The sequence below is a fragment of the Zingiber officinale genome, chromosome 5B (genome assembly GCF_018446385.1).
Source record: "Zingiber officinale cultivar Zhangliang chromosome 5B, Zo_v1.1, whole genome shotgun sequence".
Taxonomy (NCBI): domain Eukaryota; kingdom Viridiplantae; phylum Streptophyta; class Magnoliopsida; order Zingiberales; family Zingiberaceae; genus Zingiber; species Zingiber officinale.
In genome coordinates, this window is record NC_055995.1 from 132,725,260 (window position 1) to 132,739,795 (window position 14,536).

Consider the following 14,536-nt stretch of genomic DNA (forward strand, 5'->3'; position numbering starts at 1 on the left):
TTCTTATGTTCATTTCATTTTCATTACGCTAACTAGTGAGACTTTTCTAAAAAAAAATGATTAATCAAATCCAGTCCTACGAAAATTTTCCACCGGCCATCAGAGTAAATCGGGAAGTGCTCGCAGCGGGCAACCCAAGAGCCCAGCATCCTTTAGTTGCGTGAAAAATTTCTACAAATTCGCCGTAGGTAGGGCTCGAACCGTGAGTACCTGAGTGACAACCTGGATGTCCTACCACTGTATCATAGCCCCGAGGGCTAGTGAGACTTTTCTAAGCTCATAGCAATAGTAGTCTAAAACACGTATATGTAGGTACAATCACTATTCATCCCTCCCCAACGTATTAGGTCATCTCAACACAATCAATCCCAACACCTTTCTCAAAAAAAAGGTGAAAATGAAGATGAGTTTTCTCTTAAAATTTTCAACAAATATAGATATAAATAATGCAAGCAATTTGGCATCTACTTCCTTTGCAGTGTCATAAATAATTGAGGAGGATCACAATAGCTAGCAATAACTATTCATGGATTACAACAGAAAATTTACAATTATAATAGTAACTTGGCAGGGAAGAGCGGATATAACATGCCTAGCAATGTCTAGTGCAAACCAAAGAGCTTTGATAATATTTAGACGCCGTTGCTTTCTAAGATAGCTTCCAAAGTCGCCCTGAGTTTCAAAAACAACAGAATGATTGATATGTCATAGCCATAATCACATAACAGAGCCATTTTTAGAAAGGCAAGAAGCAAATTCCAGGTATCTTCAGAAATTGGAAAGTAAGCAGCAACACATCGTTTAGTAATTAGTAGAGAAAAAAAGGTACAACTGGTAATATTTTGAACACATTAAGGTGCTGGATTCTTGGTGAAGCAATTAACTGAAGAGATTGTTTATGCTAAAACCTATACCTGTGTTATTCAATGCAACTTACTTTGGGAAGGGATTCAGAAACAATCATCATGGGTATATTTTGAGTGACAGCTCCAACAAACTGAATCAAGTTAGGATGTTGAGCCTTCAGCATAAGGGTCAGCTCATTCTTGAAACCATTTCTGCAGATGCACAGGAGCAAGAGAAAAGCTGTAAGTTCTAATTATTTGGTGCTAACTACATGAAAATAGAGTTAGGATTCATGTTGACAAGATTGTTGACATGGTATAATGTTCATTTTTAATCGGGATTTGGTATTGGCAATTGCAATGTCTTTGGTGTAGATACAAGAGCATTGAGACAAAGGGTTAATTACCAAATATATCCTAACCTTTACCACCATGAACAAACCTATCCCCATCATTCAATGCTAACAAGTCTATTATGAACTATTTAAACTTTTTAAGAATTATATCTCTCCACTAATTTTGTCATTCGATTAAGGCTAAATATGGACATAGAACCTCAAAAACTGGACATTCAATTAAAACAAGTACATTGGAAAATTTAAGAAATCTACGAACTGCAAATTAGAAGAAGAAAGATGTAGAATGGAGCTCTCCACTACAATATTCCGTATAATTACTACGCATACATGCTAACAAGTGGAGTTAATGCTGTAGATGTTGTATTGCACTTTAAATAATATAAATTTTAAGCATGAAATTTAACAAATAACGTCACTAAAGTAGGCACTTAGATATACCTAAATGATTAAAACTAATATAATTCAGTTTCATTGCTAAAACTATTTTATTTGATTCTTGAGCTTATTTGAACTATAATAAAATATTATTTCCCCACACAAACATGTCAGTTTACTATATCTTTCTTGTGGTTTAGGACTTCACACTCTAAACTTGTGTAGTTTAAGATAAAGAACCAATTACATCTCCAAACACTTGATACATGGCCAATTTTGCTTTAACTAAGGCTGCAGCTCCAGTGAAGAGAGATCCACAATGGTAATAAAAAGGAGCAAGATCCTGAAAAAACATTTTTTAGCTCAAGGGGCTAATCTTACTATCTGGACTTGAAGACTGCTCGGTTAGTATTAATATGATATTGAAACTTTAATTTAGAGAAACTAACATGTTCTCCATTCCAGTAAAGAAAATCAAGTTCAGTGGCCAGTAAGATGTAAATTCAACTCAGAGAAGCAATCCCTTAACAATAAACAGTTACTCAAATTGGATCTATAAATTTATGGGATAAACAATGTAGCATTAAGATGCCTTCCAAAGAAAACCTGAATATGAACCAATATGGCGCCGAGATGAATGCTCATAGAGGTGGGGAAGGATGGAGCGCTCATGGAGGCAGAGAAGAAAGCGCAGTGGCGAGCCAAGGAATCATCGGACATCATCGTCGAGTTGTTGAGTTGGGAATTAGGATTGAGGTTTAGTAGCATGGTAGGTGGAGGTCAAAAAAGTGGTGGCGGCGAGGTCTGCATTTTCATCCATTCGAGGACGGGCGGTCATCGGTTCCTTATAAAAAATTGATCAATTTATTTTAGTTAGGATTTTATTTAAAATAAAATAATTAAAGGATATTATCAATTGATATTCCATTTTTAGAAAAATATTAAAAAGATATTTTATCTTTATTTTTTATAATAAAAATATTTATACAAGACACTACAAACAAATTGCTATAGTCATAATTGTTATAATAATTTTAATCAATTTATTTTATATTAATTCAGTTAGTGTGATTTAATTAATTTTAAACAATTTTGATAAGTTAGAAATTATTCCTTACAAAAATGTATTAATTTATTTTAATTCAAACTCTATTTAAAATAAAATCAAATAATTAAAGGATATGTTTTATTTTATTATTGACATTTATTTTTTAAAAATTTATTAATAGGGTGTTTCATCCTATTTTAGAAAAAAATATACAAATAATTAGGATCAAATTGTTTTATATTATAAAAGTTATAATTAAAATTATTATGAATAATTTTACCAATTTATTTTACATTGTTATAAATTATAGTTATGCTCATAATTGTTATATCAATATTAAAGAAATTTTAATTTAGTGATAGAAATTTTAATCAACCTTGAACAATTTTATAAGTTGAAAATTAGTAGAAACTTTGATTAGATTGAAGTAATTCTATATTATGTTGTATAATTATAGAGCTGCTAAAAAAATGATGGATATTTTTTTTATGAAAAATAGGTTGCATACCCTCTGACGATCGCTATGCGCCCAACAATCACAACGTGTCCAGCGATCCCCCCTCAATCCCCTCCCAAATCCCAATTACCTTTGAGGCTCCGTGTCGTTGCCGCTTGCTCACAACAGCTCGTCTTCTTCTCTTCGTTGTTGTCGATGAGGTAAGAAATCTATTTGTTCTCCTTTTTATAAGCCCTCAAACACTTCTTCTCCTCGCTGATTCCCTTTGCTCGCGATCTCCTTTCTTTTCGTGTCGACTGTGTCAGAATAGTAAAAATTGCTTGTATCGGGTATTAAATAATAACAGAAGTTTGAAAGAAAGAAAATTTAGGATTTCGATGATGGTGAGAAGGTCGCATTGTCAAAAATAATTTATGGCCTCCCTTGAGGAGATTGAGTACGAAATTTAAGCTTAGAAGAGGAATCCATTCTAATACCAAGTTAGGAGGAATACAATATTGTATTCTTCTAGTATATTATTATAACTCATTTATTTACAGTGCTCAGAATAATTACTTCTAGTTGAAACTTAGGCATAAGAGTAGGTACGCCTCTACTAAGGTTACATCTAATATTTTAGGTTAACATAAAGCATATGATTTATGATTAGGCTAATTAGGGTTCAAACATTTACCTAGTTCATGAGCTACCTTTTAAATAAACAAGTGGATATGAAATATGGCTACAACAAATCATTAATTGATTTCTTACAACCTCTATAAATGATTTGACTCATCTTTTATTGAAATATGCTTAACAATGTGCAAATAGTAATTTTACTTCATTTTTATTTTTTAAAAATAGAGTAAATTTCTGGAGTGACTAATAAATTATATAGATAGAAGATTTGAAAGGATGGAAGGTCTAAAGGGTAGAGGGGACCAAAGAAATCTCTAGTAGAGTAAAATGATTTAATCAAGGTTTAAATCAAGATGTGTTATAGTTTTGGTCTTTGAAATTTCAGGAGATAGTTGAATAATTTTCTAGTTGCTACATATGAACAAAAAATGCAATTAGATTTATTTTTTACTAAGAAGTTTGATTTCTTAGCATGGTGTTATTTAGGTATAATTGGAAGTAAAAGAGAGGCAGACATATGGAATAAATGAGTGTTTCATCGTATGCATCACCACCATTCCAGCCTAATGCTTTTAGATTTTTTGTAGTCAATAATTTCAGTTAAATCTTAGCTCCTTATTTATTAATACTATTTTGGCTCATAATTAGGAATTTATAATTTATAGAACTACCAAAATTTTTAGACACATATAATCTATAATAATGAATTTTTAGTAAAGCAACACAACAACCTACACCAAACCTTAAAAGAACAAAATTTCAGAAAATAGGAATCTTGCACTACTCTCAATGCTAGCGATGTTTCTACTATATATAAGCCTTAAGCCATCAGTGTCAATTAGCAAAATAATAGAGTGATCTCTATGTTTCTAATGTTTGAGTCTTAAGTCATTAATGTCAATTAGGAAAAGACTCGTGCAATCGATTGAATTTGTCGGTGTTTCAAATGTTTACATACCAACAAATTAAATATAAGTCATAAACGAGCTACTTAACATCATCTTCATAATCATTAATAGCCCTGAGCTTTTGTGTTATGGTATCTTGTTGTGGTTTTCAGTTGACTTCTGGTTCCTCATGTTCTAATTTCAAAGTACACATTAATCCACATCTAAATTTTGCAAAATCATCCACTTCATTCTTTTCTATTTTGTGGTTATGAAATTTGCTATAATGCATATCTGTCGTAATTGGATACCTTGTGAGCATATTGAGACATGTTTCCATGAATTTGGGAGAAAGCTAATTTGCACTGAAGTAGATACCCAATAGGAAACAATTTTAGCTGATTGGTGAGAACCAATCAATCCCACCTAGTGGGATAAGGTTTGATTGTTGTTGTTGGTGGTGGTGGTGAGAACCAATCAAGAACACGAAAAAAAATAACATGCATGTTAATGAAAACAGAACAAAGTAAACAATGTTACAGGAGTTGATTTGAATGGTCTTATTTTCACTTTGACATTTGGTTCTTTAAAACATAATCAATCTTTTGCATTGAAAAGGGTTCCAAACCTGGTCAATCTAAATAGAGCCATGCATATTTATCCCATCAAGCTGAAGCAAAAAAATATACAAGGTTGGACTAAAAACCTGTTTCCTGAATACAAACTTCTTATAAAAGAAAATGGAGAACCAAAGAACTGAAAAAAAGGGCTAAAGTAGCTTTTTTTTAGACTTGTTCTTTCTTCCAGTTCTTTAGGAAACATAATCATTCTACTTGAGTAACTATCAATCCACTACTATTGTCTTGAAGTATTTTCGATAACACCAACTAGCAACGATAGCAGCACTAGTATTGTACTTGAGCAATAATAATTCCAGTACTATTGTCTTAAAACATTTTCAATAATACCTTCTACTTGAGTAAATATCATTCCAAATTCCAATGCTATTGTCTTCAGCATTTTCAATAACATCAACTGGCAATAATAGAAACACCAGTAACACATGACACTGTTTTAGAATGACAAATGCGATTAATGCTTCCTTCTGATCGATGGGCCTATCCACATGTTTTCAACAAGTTTGTTTAATATCATCAAAATATTGTTTTTAGCTTCGAGATCACTATGTTTTCTTCTCAAGAGGATCATAGTTCAATTTCAGTAGTGTTCTATGTACTAATGATATGCATGAAGACACAGTTAAGATACTAAACATTAAGTTTCTTCACTCAGTGACTCCATATTGTTTTTGTACTTGAGTGAATGCTCTACTAATGTGCTGTGTGTTTAGAAACAAAGGTTTTACATGACTTTTATATTAAGTTGGGTCTAGCAGGGTTATTACTTTGAACTTAGGTTTCTTTCGAAGGAGCAAGAACAACTATTGTCACCATCCCCTTTTCATTCAGTTTTATTGCCATCTATCAAAAGCTCTTCGAGAATACATCAGATTTATTATTTTTCATCAAGCATGTATTTTTTTTAATAAATTTACTCTAAAGTGGTCGATTTTATTTCATGAAGAATTCATTACTTATTTAGGCAAAAAAGTTTTAATTTCGCAACAGCATTTTTGCCTGTTTATATTCGAGTTATCCTTTCTCTTTTCTAATTTTTAGGCATTCTGATCCTTATTATTATACCATCATAGCTTGATGCCCTTGTTGATTTATAAAAGTGCCACGATTTGTTAATAGTTTCAACTAATCCCAATCAGATTTTTTTTGTTGGACCCCGTGGTCTTTTGATGTGATCAACCAAGTTGGTTAGGTCCTGCTTTGTGGTTGATCCCTGTGTCTGAGTGTGCTGTGTGCAGGAGCTTAGGAGCGCAGGAAGTCGAGCGGAAGACGCAGCTAACGAGAAGGACGGCACGGGAAGAGAGTTGACGGGCTCAATGCGTCCGAAGGACGAGAGAGCTGCGGAAGAGTACACCGGTGGGTGAGAAGAACGTGCGCGGCGTTCGAGGGATGTTAAGCCGGGGAGGAAGGCTGCTCGAGAAGAAGGCCGGAAATTGAGTTCGGATGAGCCCTATTTCGGTTGGCCGCAATCACCCAAACAAACGGAGCCTCAGAAGTCAAAGTAAAGAAGAAACGGAGCTGAGAAGACTGGTTGAAGGCGCCTCAAGCTGAGGTGCCTCGAGCCTCAGTCTGAGGCGTCTCAAGAACTGAGGCGCCTCAGACTTGCTTTGAGGCGCCTTCAGCCTGGTCAAATTTGACCGTTCGCAGTGGATAGAGTTCTATCCGTACACCGATGGAGGCGCCTTGAACCTTGTTGGAGGCGCCTTGGACCCTCGGGATAAACTTTCTAGGAGCTATATAAAGGCCCCTGGAGATAGGAAATAACCAAGAACTCAAGCAATCAACTGTGTAGTCTTTCCTAGCAATAGTTCTAACGCCAGCAGAAGCAGAAGCAGAAGCAGAAGCCCCATACAACTCTCCTTCAACGCCAACATCTTCATTACCTCCTAAGTTAACTCAAGTTTCCTATCAATATTGTCAACCTTCTTATAACTCCACTAACTAAATTTTTTAGGATGAACTGTAACGACCCGCCTTCTACTAACTAGGCTGTAAGGCCGGACCGTCACAATACGCTGTGCTAAGCTATATCCATGACCATCACTAAGTCTAGGTGCGGAAAACTGTACCAAATTAAAACTTTACTAAGCTAATACAAGTTCTTGGCCCTACATGTGCTAAGGGATGCAATCTAAGGTATATATGGCGTATCCTGCATCCCCTATGGTCAAGGAGCTGAACTACAAGGTCTCTTGGTCGAAACCCAGCTTCCCAATCGATCCAGATTGAACTCAATCGATTGCAAGTTGTTGAATCGATCCATGGATCGATTCCGATGGCTACTGTGCTCGGGTTAATATTCTGGATCGATCGGCTGATCGATCCAGATTGGCCAATCGATCCATTGATCGATTCCAGAGTTCTCTGTTCGCGGGAGTGATTTCCCGATCGATCGAACGATCGATCCCCAAACTCTCTGTTCGCGACAGAACGCGACTGGATCGATCGGCTGATCGATCCAGGAGCTTACTGTTCGCGACCGAATGCGACTGGATCGATCGGCTAATCGATCCAGAAGCTTACTGTTCGCGGAACCAGGCTCCCAATCGATCCACTGATCGATTGAGGGCCCCCAATCGATCCACTGATCGATTGGGGTTTCTGATTTCACAACAAACTCTGATTTCAGCACTGTTTCGTGCCAAACTCGCATACACAAGTTCTAAAATAACTGGAAAACATTCTAATAGCAAACAACTAACATTCTAAACATGGTTACTAACAAGCTAAGCAGATTTTCTATAATTTCATGCATTTAGATAACTAAATAGGCAAAGAGTAACATAATAAGAAACACTAAGTTCTTAAATATTCTAGTTCTTCCAAGGTCTTTATTCCAGGTTCCATCCACACACATCTTCCTTGCATTGACCTCCAGCCTCCGCTAGTCCATCTTTTCTTTACTTTTATCTGCTGTATAAGGAAAAGAGTATCTGTAAGCTTGAGAGCTTAGTAAGAAACCATCTACCTCACAAAACATGCATACGATACGATTTATGCTTTGAAAACATGCTATTTGAAATACGCACTGAATATGCTAAAGCATGACATGACAGACAAAACATAGAAATGAGAAACTGATCATGGCAATAAGTGCTAATCATAAACTATCATGTTGTATTAATAGAAACTAACCTGATACAAAAGTTGAGCAAAGCTAATACTAAATCGATGCTAAAGCTGTATTGAGTTCACATAACTATGTTGTGAAGTTTTGAAAACTATATTCATAAGTAGATTAAAGTAGTAATCATGCTGCTGATGGGCCCGGCATCTGTACGTGCTATGCGCGCATCCCTAACTAAACCCGGGTTTGCAAGTCCCGAATTTAGTAGGGTTACTAGGTTATCTGAACTTAGGGACGACTATGGGAGCCCAACCCAATGGATATCTAATCCAGTACGGTGCCACTGAGAAAGTAAAATACTGAACATAAGCTAATAATTCTTGTCTTGCTTTTACTAGGTTGTCTAACCCAGAACTAGGTTATCTGAACCTAGGGGCAACTGTGGGAGCCCACCCATTGGACGTCTAGTCCCATAAAAGCTGTAGCAAGACTAAATAAGCTGTAAAAATGCTTCTATTGCATTTATCTAAGCTATTAAAATGCCTATGGTGGCATTTAACTGAGCTAAGCATTTAATCAAACGCTTGATGTGCGCTTATTCACACCCTATTACTGAAAATCTGCATACGGCTAAAACAATGCATACAAACATACGACCAGCTACTTATACTGCAGGTGAGGGGTTTATTACCTCTTGCGCTAGTTTTCTTACGAATCTAGTCGCTAGTTTTCCGGTGGAGACGATCTTCTCGACGATTCTCTTGCGTCTACGCGTTCTTCTCGCGGAGAGAAACGTCCTCGTGTCGAAGTAGTTGCCGGAAGGTGCTCCTATGGCCGTTGGGACGGAAACCTAGCCCTTGGGGCTTGGTGCGCCGAGAGAAAGAAGAGGAGAAGGGGGCGGCGTGTAAGGGTTTAGGAGAGGAGTTTTCTCGTTTAAGAAAAAATAACAATTCCTCACTTAAATCCCCTATTTATATTAAGTGGGTAATTCGTCCCAACTCAAATATAAATATAATTGTTCCCCTTTCCTTTCAGCACGGCCCTGCTGGGTTCACTTGGTTACTAGAGCTATCTAAAGGTTATCGGACCTGATAGGTCCCGGGTTCAATACTCGCCTAGACCCTTTTACGATTCTATTTGTTTTTGCTACTTCCGCTACTCTAAAAATTCTGTAAAAATATCCTAAAATTCCAGAAAAATCATAGAATATTTCTAAAATAATTTTAAGAATTTTCGGGCGCTACAATCCCCCATACCTTATAAAAAGTTCGTCCTCGAACTTAGAATAACTCTGGGTACTTCTGTCTCATACTGGCTTCTGTCTCCCAGGTTGCCTCTTCTGCTGTGTGACTTTGCCAAATGACTTTTACTAATGGTACCTTCTTGTTCCGCAATTTCTTAACTGCTCGGTCTATTATCTGAATAGGCCGACTATCATAGCTGAGGTCTTCGCGGACTGGTACCGACTGGGGCTCAATCACCTGTGTGGCATCTGGGATATGCTTCTTCAGCATAGAGACATGAAATACATTATGGATGGCTGACATCTCCTGTGGTAGCTCTAGCTCATATGCTACCTTGCCAACTCTTCTAGTGATAAGGTATGGTCCCACATATCTGGGACTTAATTTGCCCTTCTTCCCAAAACGTATTACTCCCTTCAAGGGAGCTACTCTGAGGAACACTGAATCCCCAACTGAAAACTCTAAGGATCTGCGCCGTGTATCAGCATAGCTTTTCTGGCGGCTCTGAGCTGTCTCTATCCTCTGGCGGATCTGCTGTATAGCTGCTGTGGTATTTGCTACTAGATCTGTCTGGAGTTCTAGTTCTTTCTGTTCACCACTCTCATACCAGCAGATTGGAGATCTACACCTCCGCCCGTAGAGAGCCTCGTAAGGTGCCATACCGATAGTGGCCTGATAGCTGTTGTTGTATGCAAATTCTGCTAAACTCAGATATTTGCACCAACTTCCCTTGAAGTCTAGGGCACATGCTCGGAGCATATCTTCGAGTACCTGATTTACTCGCTCCGTCTGACCATCTGTTTGAGGATGGAAAGCTATGCTGAATTTTAACTTAGTGCCCAATGCTGACTGTACACACTCCCAGAAGTGTGATGTGAATCTACTGTCTCTGTCTGAAATGATGGTTCGTGGGACTCCATGTAGTCTGACGATCTCCTTGAGATACAACTGAGCTAGCTGTTCCATGGAGTAGGATATCCTGATAGCTAAGAAGTGGGCTGATTTAGTCAATCTGTCGACTATTACCCAGATGGTATCAAAACCATTCGTAGTTCTGTTCTGGGTAGTCCCACTATAAAATCCATAGAAATGTCTTCCCACTTCCATTCTGGGATCTGGATAGGCTGCAGAACTCCTCCTGGTCTCTGATGTTCTGCCTTGACTCTCTGGCAAGTCAGACAGGTGCTAACGTATCTAGCGATATCTCTTTTCATCCCGGGTCACCAAAAACGTTTCTTTAGGTCTTGGTACATCTTGGTGGAACCTGGATGCATCGCATAAAGAGTCCTGTGAGCCTCGTCTAAAATCTTCCTCTTTAGTTCCTCCTGATCTGGAACACAGAGCCTGTCACCGAAGTATAATACCCCACTATCGGACACTCTAAATTCTCTACTTTCTGATTCTGCTAACCCTTGCTTGACTTTCTGAATTTCAGGATCCTGCTTCTGAGCTGTCTGAATGTCACCAAGCAGGTTAGATGCTAATGTCATAGTAGAGAGCTATCCCACTATGAGTTCGAGACCAAAATCTGTGATCTCTTAATGTAGGGGCGGTGACATGGCTGCTAGGGATAGTAAGGTAGCACTGGACTTCCTACTAAGTGCGTCTGCTACCTTATTAGCTTTTCCTGGATGGTAGAGGATGTCTATGTCATAATCTTTGACCAGTTCTAGCCATCTGCGCTGTCGCATATTCAGATCCTTCTGAGTGAAGAAGTACTTCAGACTCTGATGATCTGTATACACTCTACACTGAGCTCCATACAAGTAATGTCTCCAAATTTTGAGAGCGAACACGACTGTTGCAAGCTCAAGGTCATGAGTAGGGTAATTCTTCTCATATTCCTTGAGTTGTCTGGAGGCATAGGCGATCACCTTGCCATTTTGCATCAGCACTGCTCCTAGTCCCAACTTAGAGGCATCACTATAAATATCAAACCTATCTGTGTTTTCTGGTAGAGTCAGAATAGGTGCACTGGTCAATCTCCTTTTTAACTCGCTGAAGCTGTTCTCGCAGTCCTCTGTCCACTGAAATTTTCTGTTCTTCCTGGTAAGAGCTATCAGTGGGGAGGCTATTCTGGAGAAGTTCTCTACAAATTTTCTGTAATAACCTGCTAATCCTAGGAAGCTTCTGATTTCACTGGCGTTCTTAGGTCTTTTCCAGTTACTCACTGCTTCTATTTTACTAGGGTCTACCATGATATCATCCTTGGAGATGATGTGACCCAGGAAGGCTACCTGATCTAACCAAAATTCACATTTCGTGAACTTGGCGTACAACTGGTTCTGCTGAAGGGTCTGCAATACTATTTTCAGGTGCTCTGCGTGTTCTTCCTGAGTTCCTGAATAGATAAGAATGGCATCGATAAACACGATAACAAATCTATCTAGGTAGTCCCTGAATACCCTGTTCATGAGGTCCATGAAAGTAGCTGGAGCATTTGTCACGCCAAAGGGCATGACTACGAACTCGTAGTGTCCGTATCTAGTCCTGAATGCTGTCTTGGGTATATCCCCTTCTTTAACTTTCACCTGATGATAGCCTGATCTGAGGTCTATCTTAGAGAACACTGCTGCTCCCTTTAGCTGATCGAACAGGTCATCTATTCTGGGAAGATGATACCTGTTCTTGATGGTGACTTGGTTCAGTGCTCTGTAATCTATGCACAGGCACATGCTCCTGACCTTCTTCTTCACGAACAATACAGGCGCTCCCCATGGTGAGTGACTAGGACGTATGAAGCCCTTGTCAAGCAACTCCTGTAGTTGCTCATGAAGTTCCTTCAGTTCTGCTGGAGCCATGCGGTAAGGTGCTTTGGAGATAGGATTTGTACCGGGAATGAGTTCTATCTCGAATTCAATCTCCCTGTCTGGTGCTAGACCTGGTAACTCCTCAGGGAAGACTGCTGGGTAGTCACATACGACTCGGACTTTGGCTAGCTGTTGGTCCTTGTCCTGACTGGTGCTGACTACATGTGCTAGGAATCCCGTACATCCTGAATCCATTAATTTTTGTGCTTTTAGAGCTGAGAGAAACTTCTTGGTCTTTCTCTTTGGCTCTCCACTGTACTCAAACTGCACTCCTGCTTCGGGTTGGAATAGAATTTTCTGTTTACGGCACTCTATGGAAGCACCATACTTGATCAGGAAGTCCATTCCCATGATGACATCGTAGTCAGCCATATCTAGCACTATCAGATCGCCAAACAACTCTCTGTCTGCTATAATGACTGGCACTGCTCTAAGCCATTGCGTAGATGTCATAATTTCTCCCGAATGTAGCGTCGTCAAAAACTGACCACTGAATACATCTGGGGGTACTGCTAACTTTTCGGCGAAAGCCCTGGATATATACGAATGGGTTGCCCCAGTATCGAATAAGACAGTTGCACTTTGTTGTAAAATACTAATCTGACCTGTAACAACTGTCGAGGCATTCGCTACATCTTCTCTGGTGAGTGAGTAGATCCTCGCATTTGTCATAGCTGGAGGGGCTTCTAGTCTACCCTAGCTGATGTGTGGACCATCTAAAACGGCCTGCATCTGATGTAGCTGTACTGGCTGGCCTCCGTACTGTATCGGCTGTGGTTGAGGAAGACTGGTCTTGTTTGGGCACTGCTTAGCCATATGCCCTTCCTGTCCACATTCGAAGCATCCTCGTGTGCCCTTGGGACAAACTCCTGGGTGAAATTTCCCACAAGTAGCACATTTGGGATAACTAGGTTGTTTGCTGGCTGGTCCTCCCTTTGGGTAACTCCCTGGTTTGCGCTTGTTGCTGGAGTTCCCTTTCCAATTAGAGCTGTGGCCCTGTTGTTTCTGAGTACCTGAGCCTCCTTGCCTTTTGGACTCTGAGAGGACTTGCTTCTGCTGCTTGATATTGTTCTGATAGTGCTCGGTGGTCAGAGCACTGCTGACTAGTTCTTCAGTGGTTTGCGGCCTATGAACGCCGCCTGCCACGTTCATTGCTATTTTCGGCCTCAGCATCTTGAGCATCAATCGGACTCTTTCTTTTTCTGTGCTGACTAGTTCGGGGCATAAACGAGCCAGTCTATTGAATTTCTTCACGGCTTCCTCAACTGATAGGTTGCCCTGACGAAACTCAGTGAACTCGTCGTAGTGGCGGTTTGTGACCTGCATGTGGAAGAACTCCTCGAAGAATTCTTTCTCGAAGTCGGCCCATGTCATCTGGTTCACCGGGCGCTTCGCTCTAATTCTCTCCTACCACATACGTGCATCTCCTGTCAAGCAGAAGGAGGCGCACTTCACCTTTTCATGCTCTGGCCAGTCCAGAAGCTCCATCGTACTCTCCAGTGTTTTGAACCAGGCTTGAGCATCTCATGGTTCACTGGTGCCTGAGAAGCTCTCGGGCTTGACTCTCTGTCACTGGATCAGATAGGCTTCTCTCTTTGCCTCTGCTGCTGGGGTTACTGGTGCTGTAGGCTGGACTGGTGGAACCTCTATAACTACTGGGGTTGCTATGTTTGGTTCCGGGGTGACAGTGAGAGTATTCTGCTGATTAGCCTTTAAGGTGGCTATCTCCTGTTGCTGTTCTGCTAGATGCTGCTGTAACTGAGCCACTAATGCTGTAAGGTCTGGGGGAGGCACTGAACTGTCTGCTTCATGTTGGGGCTCAGTAGCTGGTGTCCTCTTAGCTGGGCGTCCTCTTGCCATTTCTAAAGGAATAGAGGACATACATAACTAATACTATCACATTTAACTAATTACTATAATCAACCATGTCAAACACTATCATGTATCAACATGCTTTAGCTATCTCTAAACATGACAGTAAGAAAACATATGTAAGAGGAGAGGTGTTCTTACTTGGAAGCTGCAGGTTCAATGCTGATGTGTGTGTAGGAAGTATGAAACTTTTGCTCTGATACCACTCTGTAACAACCCGCCTTCTACTAACTAGGCTGTAAGGCCGGACCGTCACAATACGCTGTGCTTAGCTATATCCATGACCATCACTAAGTCTAGGTGCGGAAAACTGTAC

At 39.5% G+C, this 14,536-nt stretch overlaps 2 long non-coding RNA genes across 2 annotated transcripts in view; one reads left to right on the forward strand and one right to left on the reverse strand.

Annotated features, from left to right (window-relative positions):
• Positions 1-456: 456 nt before the first annotated feature.
• LOC121987892 lies at positions 457-2,401 on the reverse strand. The gene is made up of 3 exons (XR_006113759.1): positions 2,186-2,401; positions 938-1,058; positions 457-672 (listed from the first exon to the last, which is right to left on the reverse strand). It is a non-coding gene; the product is annotated as an uncharacterized LOC121987892 (long non-coding RNA).
• Positions 2,402-3,105: 704 nt separating this feature from the next.
• The window catches only part of LOC121986076, a 50,319-nt gene continuing 38,888 nt past the window's right edge, over positions 3,106-14,536 (forward strand). Inside the window, exon 1 of the long non-coding RNA XR_006113335.1 lies at positions 3,106-3,284. This is a non-coding gene — a long non-coding RNA (uncharacterized LOC121986076). The remainder of the gene's footprint in view (positions 3,285-14,536) is intronic.